The following is a 13337-nucleotide window of genomic DNA, read 5'->3' on the forward strand; positions in this document are numbered from 1 at the left end:
AACCTACCATCCAGTACATCATGGAAGGTGGGATGAAACTGGAGAACTCGGAGGAAACACATGCGGTCACAGGGAGAATGTAGAACTCCTTGCAGGCAGCGACAGGAATAATGGAAGGTAGCTCAGAAACTCAGTCAGTTTGGGAACTGTAGATTGATTGATCAGTTTTATTTGTCACAAGTACATTGAAAAATTGAAACATACGTATGTCATTTAGACCATAAGACAAAGGAGCAGAAGTAGGCCATTTGGCCCATCGAGTCTGCTCCGCCATTTTATCATGAGCTGATCCATTTTATCCAATTTAGTCCCACTGCCCCGCCTTCTCACCATAATCATTGATACCCTGGCTACTCAGATACCTATCAATCTCTGCCTTAAATACACCCAATGACTTGGCTTCCACTGCTGCCCGTGGCAACAAATTCCATAGGTTCACCACCCTCTGACTAAAAAATTTTTTTCGCATTTCTGTTCTGAAAGGGCGCCCTTCAATCCTGAAGTCATGCCCTCTCGTACTAGACCCCCTTATCATGGGAAACAACTTTGCCACATCCACTCTGTCCATGCCTTTTAACAATTCGAAATGTTTCTATGAGGTCTCCCCTCATTCTTCTAAACTCCAAGGAATACAGTCCAAGAGGGGACAAACGTTCCTCATATGTTAACCCTCTCATTCCCGGAATCATTCTAGTGAATCTTCTCTGTACCCTCTCCAACGTCAGCACATCCTTTCTTAAATAAGGAGCCCAAAACTGCCCACAGTACTCCGTGAGGTCTCACCAGCGCCCTATAGAGCCTCAACATCACATCCCTGCTCCTATACTCTATTCCTCTAGAAATGAATGCCAACATTGCATTCGCCTTCTTCACTACTGACTCAACCTGGAGGTTAACTTTAAGGGAATCCTGTACGAGGACTCCCAAGTCCCGTTGCATCTCAGAACTTTGAATTCTTTCCCCATTTAAATAATAGTCTGCCCGTTTATTTTTTCTGCCAAAGTGCATAACCATACACTTTCCAACATTGTACTTCATTTGCCACTTCTCTGCCCATTCTTCCAATCTATCCAAGTCTCTCTGCAGACTCCGTTTCCTCAGCACTACCGGCCCCTCCACCTCTCTTCGTATCATCAGCAAACTTAGCCACAAAGCCATCTATTCCATAATCCAAATCGTTGATGTACAATGTAAAAAGAAGCGGCCCCAACACTGATCCCTGTGGAACACCACTGCTAACCGGCAGCCAACCAGAATAGGATCCCTTTATTCCCATTCTCTGTTTCCTGCCAATCAGCCAACGCGCTATCCACGTATGTAACTTTCCTGTAATTCCATGGGCTCTTATCTTGTTAAGCAGCCTCATGTGTGGCACCTTGTCAAAGGCCTTCTGAAAATCCAAATATACAACATCCACTGCATCTCCCTTGTCTAGCCTACTGGTAATTTCCTCAAAAAATTGTAATAGGTTTGTCAGGCAGGATTTTCCTTTAAGTAATCCATGCTGAGTTCTGCCTATCTTGTCATATGCTTCCAGGTACTCTGTAACCTCATCCTTGACAATCGACTCCATCAACTTCCCAACCACCAACGTCAAGCTAACAGGTCTATAATTTCCTTTTTGCTTCCTTGCCCCCATCTTAAATAGCGGAGTGACATTTGCAATCTTCCAGTCTTCCGGAATCATGCCAGAATCTATCGACTTTTGAAAGATCATCGCTAATGCCTCCTCAATCTCCACAGCTACTTCCTTCAGAACACGAGGGTGCATTCCATCTGGTCCAGGAGATTTATCGACCTTTAGCCTATTCAGCTTCCTCAGTACTTTCTCTGTCGTAATTGTGACTGCGCACACTTCTCTTCCCTGCCACCCTTGAGTGTCCGGTATCCTGCTGTCTTCCTCAGTGAAGACTGATGCAAAATACTTGTTCAGTTCCTCTGCCATCTCCTCATCTCCCATTACAATTTCTCCAGTATCATTTTCTATCGGTCCTATATCTACTCTCACCTGTCTTTTACTCTTTATATACTTGAAAATGCTTTTAGTATCCTCTTTGATATTATTTGCTAGTTTCCTTTCATAGTTAATCTTTTCTCTCTTAAGGACCTTCTTGGTTTCCTTTTGTAAGGTTTTAAAGACTTCCCAATCCTCTGTCTTCCCACTAATTTTTGCTTCCTTGTATGCCCTCTCCTTAGCTTTAACTTTGGCTTTGACTTCTCTTGTCAACCACGGTTGCATCCTTTTTCCACTCGAAAATTTCTTCTTTTTTGGAATATACCTGTCTTGCACATTCCTCATTTCTCGCATAATCTCCAGCCACTGCTGCTCTGCCGTCTTTCCCGCCAGTGTCTCTTTCCAGTCAACTTTGGCCAGTTCCTCTCTCATGCCACTGTAGTTTCCTTTACTCCACTGAAACTCCGACACATCAGAATGACACAGATTTAGTGTCACCGAGCAACATATCCAGGGGCGCAGCACACAAATGTTGTCATTCTTCTGGTGACGGCAGCATACCCAGAACTTACATATAGCACAGTCATAGTTCAGGTGTTGGCTTTGGCAAGGTGTTGTCAAGATGTTCCACCTTTTGTAGACGTTTCTGTCTCTAGGCATTGTTGTTCCATATCAGGGAATAAGACCATAAGAGATAGGAGCAGAATTAGGCCATCTGGCCCATTGAGCCTGCACCACCATTTCACCATGGCTGATCCACTTCCCTCTCAATCCCATTCTCTGCTTTCTCCCCATATCCCTTCATGCCCTGACTAATCAAGAATCTATTATCTTCTGCCTCTAAATATACATAAATACTTGGCCTCCAGACCCACCAATGGCAATGAATTCCATAGGTTCACCACTCTCTGGCTAAAGAAATTCCTCCTCATCTCCATTCCAAATGAGGATGTACCCTCTGACCATAGACTCCCCCACCATAGGAAACATCTTCTCCACATCCGCTTTATCTAGACATTTCAATATTCAAAATAAGACCACACCTGAATCTTCATTTATCACGCCGCAATGTAACCAATCAGGATAGTCTCCACTGTGCATCTGCAGAAGTTCGTCAAAGTTTTAGGTGGTATGCTCCATTTGTACCAACTTCTAAGAAAGTAGAGATGCTGTCATGCCCACAACTTAATCAAATAATTTAATTAGCTCTTGTGATCATGGTTAGCGGCTTCATTTCCCACCACTGTCTGTAAGGAGATTGTACATTCTCCCTGTATCTGCGTGGGTCTCCCCTGGGTGCTCGTTGGGCCAGAATGGTCTACTACCATGCCAAATAAAATCAAATGGCTGTTTAGACTCCTCAGTTATGATTTTGTGTAGTTATGAATCTAGTTCCAGAAGTATCTCTGTTCAGGTCAAATGTATACGCTGGGTTCATGTAAGTTCCTTGAAGATGGAGCAATGAAAAATTGCAAGCTCATCAGCCGGGTATCTGAGTCAGCATCAGACTAAATCGTTGAACCATGAATGAACAAGATATTTTTAATCTTTGAAATTTAAAACCCATGTATTTGTGATTAACTTACTGAAGATCCTTAGTCAACAGGTTCCATTCTCCATAAACACTACACTCATAGAGTGTTAATGCTGTGTTAAAACAGAATCTGCTTCAGCAGAACCCACAGATTGAAATTCCTCGTTTCCTCAATTTGGAGTCACTTTATTGAGTGCTTGTTGACAATGAAAAATACCTTGCATTGTCATGGTACACACAAAAGGCATCACCAGTGTGACTTTAACATTTCCTGTCTGAGTCACCTTATGTACAAACACTCCTGTGTTATATCAATCTGTGTACATAAGCTATATTATGTATTTATGTTTATTGTGTTTTTATATATGTTTGTTTGTTCATTATGTGCTATGTTGTATGACATAGATGATCATAGACTTCCATGATCATGGTTTGCCATTGCCTTCTTCTGGGCAGTGTCTTTACAAGACAGGTGACCCCAGCCATTATCAATGCTCTTCAGAGATTGTCTGCCTGGTGTCAGTGGTTGCATAACCAGGACTTGTGATATGCACTGGCCGCTCATATGACCATCCACCACCTGCTCCCATGACTTCACCTGATCAAGGGGCTAAACAGGTGCTATACTTTACCCAAGAGTGACTTGCGGGCTAGCGGAGGGTAGGAGTGCCTTACACCTCCTTTAGTAGAGATATATCTCCACCTCACCAGCCAACTCGGGGTTCGCGTAACTATTTATATAATTTTATATTCTCGTGTTCTTTATCTTATTCTATTTTTGTTTTGTGCTGCATCAGATCTGGAGTAATAATTATTTCATTCTCCTTTACACTTGTGTACTGGAAATGACATTAAAAGACCTTGAATCATCTATGGCAAGGAATACGAAGCCAAAGATTTGGGCTGAGACTCTTCATATAATATTAACACATATCATATAACTTTTATAACTTCTGGGATATTACAGCTAACTAAGTATTATAGAGTATAAAGTACTTACCTACTGCTACCTGTAAAGAGTCTGTACATTCTGCTTGTGACCGTGTGGCTTTCCTACGGGCACTCTGGTTTACTCCCACAATCCTAAAACATACAGTTGGTAGGTTAATTGGTCATTGTAAATTGTCCCATGATTAGGCTAGGATTAAATTGGGTGATTGTTAGGCAGTGTGGCTTGAAGGGCTGGAAGGGCCTATTCCACAATGTATCTCAATCAATAAATAAATAAACAAATATAATTGTCACTGTGTGCTACACAGATATCTGTCTATTTACGAGAATCTCATAAACAGGAGTAATAATGTTTTATTGTGGGTTGAGTATTGGCTTGATAACCAGGGTGAAATCTTCCATCCTTCTTCAAAGTTGTGTTGCGGAATCTTTTACATCCAACTAAAGGGATTGATTTTGCTTCCAAATACCACATAACCATATCTGGCACGTACCGAATTCCATATCTGGCACGTGGGTGATAGAAAAATGGAGGGCTATCGGGGAGGGAAGGTTTAGATTGATGTTAGGTTAGGTTAGACCATAAGATATGGTCCATTTGGCCCATCGAGTCTGCTCCGCCATTCAAACATGGGCTGCTCCAATACTTCCAGTCATCCCCTCTCCCCTGCCTTCTCCCCATACCCTTTGATGCTCTGGCTAATCAAGAACCTATCTATCTCTGCCTTAAATACATCCAATGACTTGGCTTCCACAGCTGCTCATGGCAACAAATTCCATAGATTTACCACCGTCAGACTAAAGTAATTTCTCCACATCTCTGTTCTAAATGGACATCTTTCAATCCTGAAGTGGTGCCCTCTTGTCCTAGACTCCCCTACCATGGGAAATAACTTTGCCATATCTAATCTGTTCAGGCCTTTTAACGTTCAGAATGTTTCTATGAGATCCCCCCTCATTCTCCTGAATTCCAGGGAATATAGCCCAAGAGCTGTCAGACGTTCCTCATACAGTAACCCTTTCATTCCTGGAATTATTCTCGTGAATCCTCTCCAATGTCAGTATATCCTTTCTAAAATAAGGAGCCCAAAGCTGCACACAATACTCCAAGTATGGTCTCACGAGTGCTGTATAGACCCGCAACATCGCATACCTGCTTTTATATTCTATACTTCTAGAAATGAATGCCAACATTGCATTCACCTTTTTCACTACTGACTCAATCTAGAAGTTAACCTATAGGATATCCTGCACAAGGACTCCCAAGCCCCTTTGCATCTCTGCATTTTGAATTCTCTCCCCATCTAAATAGTAGTCTGCCTGTTTATTTCTTCCACCAAAGTGTATGACCATACACTTTTCAATATTGTATTTCATTTGCCACTTCTTTGCCCATTCCCTTAAACTATCTCTCTGCAGGCTCTCTGTTTCCTCAATACTACCCATTCCTCCACCTATTTTTGTATCATTGGCAAATTTAGCCACAAAGCCATTAATCCCAAAGTCCAAATCATTGCCATACATCATAAAAGGAAGCAGTCCCAACACCGAGCCCTGAGGAACTCCATTGGTAACTGGCAGCCAGCCAGAATAGGATCCTTTATTCCCACTCTCTGTTTTCTGCCGATCAGCCAATGCTGCATCCATCTAGTAACTCCCCTATAATTCCATGGGCTTTTATCATGCAAAGCAGCCTCATGTGCGGCACCTTGTCAAAGGCCTGAAATTCCAACTACGTCACATCTACATTTCCTTTGTCTACCCTGCTTGTAATTTCCTCAAAAATTTGTAGTAGGTTAGTCAGGCAGGATTTTCCTTTCTGGAAACCATGCTGGCTTTGGTCTATCTTGTCAAGTGCCTCCAGGTATTCCGTAATCTCATCCCTAACAATCGATTCCAACAACTTCCCAACCACTGATGTCAGGCTAACAGGTCTGTAGTTTCCTTTCTGCAGCATCCCACCCTTCTTAAGTAGCGGAGTAACATTTGCAATTTTTCAGTCATCCGGTATAATGCCAGAATCTATCGATTCTTGAAAGATCATTGTTAATGCCTCCACAATCTCTCCAGCTACTTCCTTCAGAACCCAAGGGTGCATTCCATCAGGTCCAGGATATTTATCCACCCTCAGACTGTAAATCTTCCCTAGCACTTTCTCAGTCGTAATTTTTACTGCACAAACCTCACTTCCCTGACACTCTTGAATGTCCGGTATACTGCAGATGTCTTCTACTGAGAAGATTGATGCAAAATACGCATTTAGTTCTTCTGCTATCTCTGCGTCTCTCATTACAGGATTTCCAGTGTCATTTTCTACTGGTCCTATATCTACCTTCAACTCTCTTTTACCCTTTATATACTTAAAAAAGGTTTTTAGTATCTTCTTTGATATTAGTCGCTAGCTTCCTTTCATAATTCACCTTTTCCTTCCTAATGACCTTTTCAGTTTCCTTCTGCAAGTTTTTAAAAGCTTCCCAATCCTCTATCTTCCCATTAACTTTGGCTTCCTTGTATGCCCTCTCTTTGGCTTTTACTTTGGCTCTGACTTCACTTGTCACACACTGTAGTGTCCTTCTTCCATTCAAAAATATATTTGTCTTGCACTTCCCTCATCTTTGCAGAAACTCCAGCCATTGCTGCTCTGCTGTCCTTCCTGCTAGTCTCCTTTTCCGGTCAACCTTGGCCAGCTCCCCTCTCATGCCATTGTAATTTCTTTTATTCCACTGGAATGCCAACACATTGGAATTTAGTATCTCCTTCTCAAATTTCAAAGTGAACTCGATCATATTGTAACCACGAGGAAATCTGCAGATGCTGGAATTTCAAGCAAAAAACATAAAAGTTGTTGGTAAATGCAGCAGGCCAGGTAGCATCTATAGGAATAGGTTCAGTCGACGTTTTGGGCCGAGACCCTTCGTCAGGATTAACTGAAAGAAGAGCTAGTAAGAGATTTGAAAGTAGGAGGGGGAGGGGGAGATCCAAAATGATAGGAGAAGACAGGAGGGGGAGGGATGGAGCCAAGAGCTGGACAGGTGATTGGCAAAGGGGATATGAGAGGATCATGGGACGGGAGGCCTAGGGAGAAAGAAAGGGGGAGGGGGGAAGCCCAGAGGATGGACAATAACGGATGGGGTACAAGGGGGAGGTGAGGCATTAGCGGAAGTTAGATCAGTCAGTGTTCATGCCATCAGGTTGGAGGCTACCCAGACGGAATATAAGGTGTTGTTCCTCCAACCTGAGTGTGGCTTCATCTTTACAGTAGAGGAGGCTGTGGATAGACATATCAAAATGGGAATGGGACGTGGAATTAAAATGTGTGGCCACTGGGAGATCCTGCTTTGTCCGGTGGACAGAGCGTAGATGTTCAGCAAAACGGTCTCCCAGTCTGCGTCAGGTCTCGCCAATATATAGAAGGCTACATCGGGAGCACTGGACACAGTATATCACCCCAGACGACTCACAGGTGAAGTTTCATCTCACCTGGAAGGACTGCTTGGGGCCCTGAATGGTAGTGAGGGAGGAAGTGTAAGGGCATGTGTAGCACTTGTTCTGCTTACAAGGATAAGTGCCGGGAGGGAGATCGGTGGGGAGGAATGTGGGGGGTGTGGGACGAATATATCGATCATACTGTGATCACTGTTCCCTAATGGTTCCTTAACCTTAAAATCTCTATCACCTCCGGATCATTGCACAACACCCAATCCGAAACAGCCGATCCCCCTTAGTGGGGCTCAGCAACAAGCTGTTCTAAAAAGCGATCTCTTAGTCGTTCTACAAATTCTCTCTCTTGAGGTCCAGTACTGATCTGGTTTTTCCAATTTATTTTCATATTAAAATCCCCAATGATTATCATGACATTGCCCTTCTGACACGCCTTTTCTAACTCTGCTGTAATTTGTGATCCACATCCTGGCTGCTGTTTGGAGGCCTGTATACAACTGCAACTGGGGTCATTTTACCCTTGCCATTTCTTAGCTCAACCCATACAGACTCTACACCTTCCGATCCTTGTCATCCCTTTCTAATGATTTAATATTATTTCTTATACTCAGGGCCACACCACCCCCTCTACCTACTAACCTATCTTTCCAATACACCATATATCCTTAGACATTCAATCCCAATGGCAGCCATCCTTTAACCAAGTTTCAGAGATGGCCACAACGTCCTACTTGCCAATCTGTAGCTGAATTTGAAGATCATCCATTTTTTAATGCTGCGTGCATTCAAATACAACACTTTCAGTCCAGTATTTGTTGCTTTCTGTTTTAACTGCACCATGCCTCTATTGCCCTGTAACTCATCCCACTGGCTGTGATTATGCCTTATCTCCTGCTGTCCTTTCTATCACCTCGTAAAAGATTAAAAGATAGCAAAACATAGCGGGCTGAAGGGCCTGAACTATGCTGTAATGTTCTATGTTCTATGTTTTAAAAACCACACACTTCATTTCGGAACCTGAAGGGATTAATAGATATTGAGTTCTTACAATCAATCATCCACTGCAGGGGAAACACAGAGGAATGGCTGAGCCTGAGAGTGTCAGATATGTCAAACACTACGAGGGCATAGTTTTAAGGTGAGAAGGGAAAGCTTAAAAGAGATGTGCAGGACAAGTTCTTTTCTTCACAGAGAGTGGTGGGTGCTTAGTACAGGCTGCCAGTGGTGGGGTGTTGGAATCAGATTCAATGGTTTAAAGGTTCAAAGGTACAATTTAATGTCAGAGAAATGTATACAATATACATCCTGAAATGCTTTTTCTTCGCAACCATCCATGAAAACAGAGAATAAACGACGGTTAAATGTTAGAACCCCAAAGTCCCCCCAGCTCCCCCCACCCCCGCACATAAGCAGCAGCGAGCAACAATCCCCCTTAGACATAGACTTGTGGTTACCCCAAAGACTACATTGTTCACCCGATGATTCAACATGCCGCAGGCTCTCTCTCTCCTAATAAGGGAGAAAGAGGTGACTCCATTTTCCAACGAGCGGGAGAAATAACAAACAACTCGCTGGCTTACGATGTTAAAAGTCCATTATGTTGCTTTTCTCGAACTCTGTGCCTGAAGATCGCAAGGATCCCGGGTCCCCAGGCACACAGCAGATGTTCCAACTCCCCCAACGACACTGACCCTTGATCCACCTGTCTCCAGTTACTCGAGATCCTAGGCCTCTGAATCCATGCCGAAATCTTAGGCCAAGACTTTGGCATGCAGAATAGCGGCCGATTGTGGAACCCTGAGAGCGGGTCCTATTCCTGCAAAGAACCATAATCAGCGTGTAACTTCAGGTTAGGGTCTTCAAAAGAACCCTGAAAGGGAAAATAGAGATATTAAAGATGGAAATAGAACTGTTTTCGAAGATGCAAGCAAAGGAGTTGCCATTGGGTGTTTTATATAGTGGTGTTTTAGAGTCTTTAAGAGGCACATGAAAATACAGGGAATATACAGGCAGAAATTAGGTGGCGGGATGGAGATATGTGTCTACCAAAGGAGATGTAAGGCACTCTTGATCTCTGCTAGCCTGTAGGCCACTCTTGGGCAAGGTGTAGCACCTGCATAGCCCCTCATTCGGGGTCACGTGAAGCTATGGGAGCTGGCGGTGGATGGTCCTATGAGCAGCTGGTGCACATCATGTTCTGGTTATGTGACCATTGACAACAGGCAGACACTCTCCAGAGTATTGATAATGGCTGGGGTCACCCCCTTGTAAAGACACTGCCCCGAAGAACGGAATGGCATTCACTTCTGTAGAAAAATCTGCCAAGAAAAATCATGGTCATGGAAAGACCATGATCACCAAGGTCATATGACAAATCACATAACGGGGGAAGGGATTAGTGTAATTTGGCATCATGTTTGACACAGCCATCTGTGGTAAACCATATATATAGGTTGTAACTGGGTTACCTGTCTGGACACGCCCCTCTGCTGACTGCTCCTGTGGCTCCTCCCACAGACCCCTGAATAAAGGCGATTGTGTCACTGCTCCTCCCTCAGTCCAGGGGCAGACATTCAGCATGGATGTTGGACCATTTACTGTTAATAAAAGTTTTTCAGTATTTATTCTACTTCCAGTCTTTTGGAGTAATTGATAGTGCATCACCATCGTGAGCGTAAAGGCCTGTTCTTGTGCACTACTGTTCTAACTTCTTTTATAATTGAGAAAATTAAGCATTTGGTGTTGGAAGTGGTTCAATGAGATTCTGATAGGGATCTTTGTACGATAATCAAACGCTGATGACATATAATAGTGGGCCATACAGTTCCTTTATGCATTATTTACTTCATAAGAAGCACAGTAGGGTAGCAGTTAGAATAACACTATTACAGCATTGAGAGTCTGTTAAAAGGATCGTGGGCCAATGGGCCTGTACTGTGCTGTAGTGTTCTGTACTCTATATCCTGACTTCTATTTACAACAGTTTAGCAGCACTCTGATCACTTTGCTCACTTCAGAGTTCAAAGTACATTTATTATTGAAGTATGTACACATTATACAACCTTGAGATTCATCTCCTTACAGGCAGCCACGAAAAACCCAATAGAACCTATTAAAAAGAAGATTGTCAATCACCTAATATTCCAGAAAAAAAAACAACAAAACAAAAAACTAACCTGTCAGTGTTACATTATGTACAAACACTCCTAGAGAAATCCCCTGAGTCCTGATGAAGGGTCTCCCTTTACTTGAAAATGGACTGTGTGTAGGCATAATGGAAAGTTCTATATTTCAGTTCCTGAAATGTTGACAATTCCATTCCCCTACAGTTATAGGCCAGTAACATCATAAAAGATCTCACCCACCCTGCTCATGGACTGGTTGTCCCACTCCCGTCAGAGAGGAGGCTATGTAACATCCATGCCAATACCACCGGACTCAAAAACAGTTACTTTCCCCAAGCAGTAATGCTGATCAACGCCTCCACCACCATACTTTACCATTTCCTTATGTAAAGACACTCCTGGAGAAACCCCTAGAGTCCCGATGAATGGTCTCATACTGAAACAAAAAATGTTTATTTATTTCCATAGATGCTGCCTGACCTGCTGATTTCCTTCAGTATTTTGTGTGTCTTACACTGGATTTCCAGTACCTGCAGAATGCCTTGTTTTCTCTATATTAAGGATTCTACTTCAATGCAAGTTTTTATCAGGTTTTGGAGAAATATTGCAGCAACTCTGAAATTACATGAATTTAATAAATACATCCAGAGAAGTCAGGTGCTGTTTGCGATACCTTCATTGAACTTTGCAGCAGGTAATGCTTGGATGAGAGTGTTATTGGAACATAAGACAGCCTCTCACACTGATACACACAAAAGTCAATACTGTTCATTTCAGCACTTCACAACCTCCTTTAAAGTTCCTCTTAAAAAGCCCTGAGTTAATGGTGTCCAAATGATCCTGCATAAAACTAATATTTCAGTTTTATGGTCACCTTATCCATTTCCTAAGGAGATTGTGGCGAGTTGCATCTCTGTTTGGAACAGGAATTGCAAGGCATCTGACCGCGAGTCCCTACAAGGGATTATGAGGACTGCTGAGAGAAGATTATCAGGGTCTCTCTTCCACCCATCTGAGATATTAATCAGGAACGCTGCATAAACAGGGCCCTTAGCATTGTCAATGATCCCTCCCATCTATCCAACAATCTTTTTGACCCACTACCATCAGAGAGGAGGTACCTAGCATTAGGACAAAGAAACAGCTTCCTCCCTGTGGCTGTGAGAATACTGAACTCCCTGCTAACACACAGGTATCATGTATGAAGCACTAATAGCATTACACTGTTTACTTTTAACTTGGCTTGTAAATGTACCTTGAGCTTAGTGGAAATCTTCTGGAACATATTTTATTATTTGTTGATTTAGTTGTGGTAATATTACTTTATGTGCTTTGTGTAGAATATATTTAGGTGTCAGGGTGGAGTTACAAGTCTACCAAAGAAGATGTAAGGCTCTCCTTCCCTCTGCTAGCCTGCAGGTCATACTTGGACAAGGTGCAGCACCTGCTCAGCTCCCCCCAATCAGGGTCACGTGAAGCCATGGGAGCAGGTGGTGGATGGTCGTATGAGCAGCTGATGGATATCACAAGTCCTGGTTATGCAACCAGTGATGCCAGGCAGACAAACTCTGAAGAATATTGATAATGGCTAGGGTCACCCATCTTGTAAAGACACTGCTCAGAAGGAAGCAATGGCAAGCCACTTCTGTAGGAATATTTGCCAAGAACAATCTTGGTCCTGGAAAGACCATAATCACCTACATCATAAGACATGGTACATAACAAATGAACAAAATAGGTTATATGTACTGTGTTGTTCACCTTGGTTGGGAGGAACATTGTCTTGTTTGGTAGTATGCATGCGCATGGTTGAATGACAATAAACTGACCTTGAACTTGAACAATGCTTGGGGCCAGAATGCTGAAAAGGAGAAGATAAATATCAAACAGGCAACATATGACATTGCAACACACACAAAATGCTGGAAGAATTCAACAGGTCACACAGCATTTATGGAGATGAACAACAGTCGATGAGAGCTTCTTTTAGAACTGGGAAGGAAGAGGGAAGATGTCAGAATAAAAAAAAGGTTCGTGGTGGGGAAAGAGGCTAGTTGGAAGGTGATAGGTGAAGCCAGGGGCATGGGAAAGTTAAAGGGCTGGAGAAGGAAGAATCTGATAAGAGAAGAGAATGGAGTATAGGAGAAAGGGAAGCAGAAGGGAACCCATGGGGATGTAATACGCAGGTGAGATGAAGTAAAAGGTCAGATTGTGGAATAGAGGAACCGGGGGGATTTTTTTTTACTGGAAGGAGAAATTGATATTCCTGCCATCAGGTTGGAGGCTACCCAGACTGAATATAAGTTCTTGCTCCTGCATTCTGAGTGCGGCC

The sequence above is a fragment of the Mobula hypostoma genome, chromosome 10 (genome assembly GCF_963921235.1).
Source record: "Mobula hypostoma chromosome 10, sMobHyp1.1, whole genome shotgun sequence".
NCBI lineage: Eukaryota > Metazoa > Chordata > Chondrichthyes > Myliobatiformes > Myliobatidae > Mobula > Mobula hypostoma.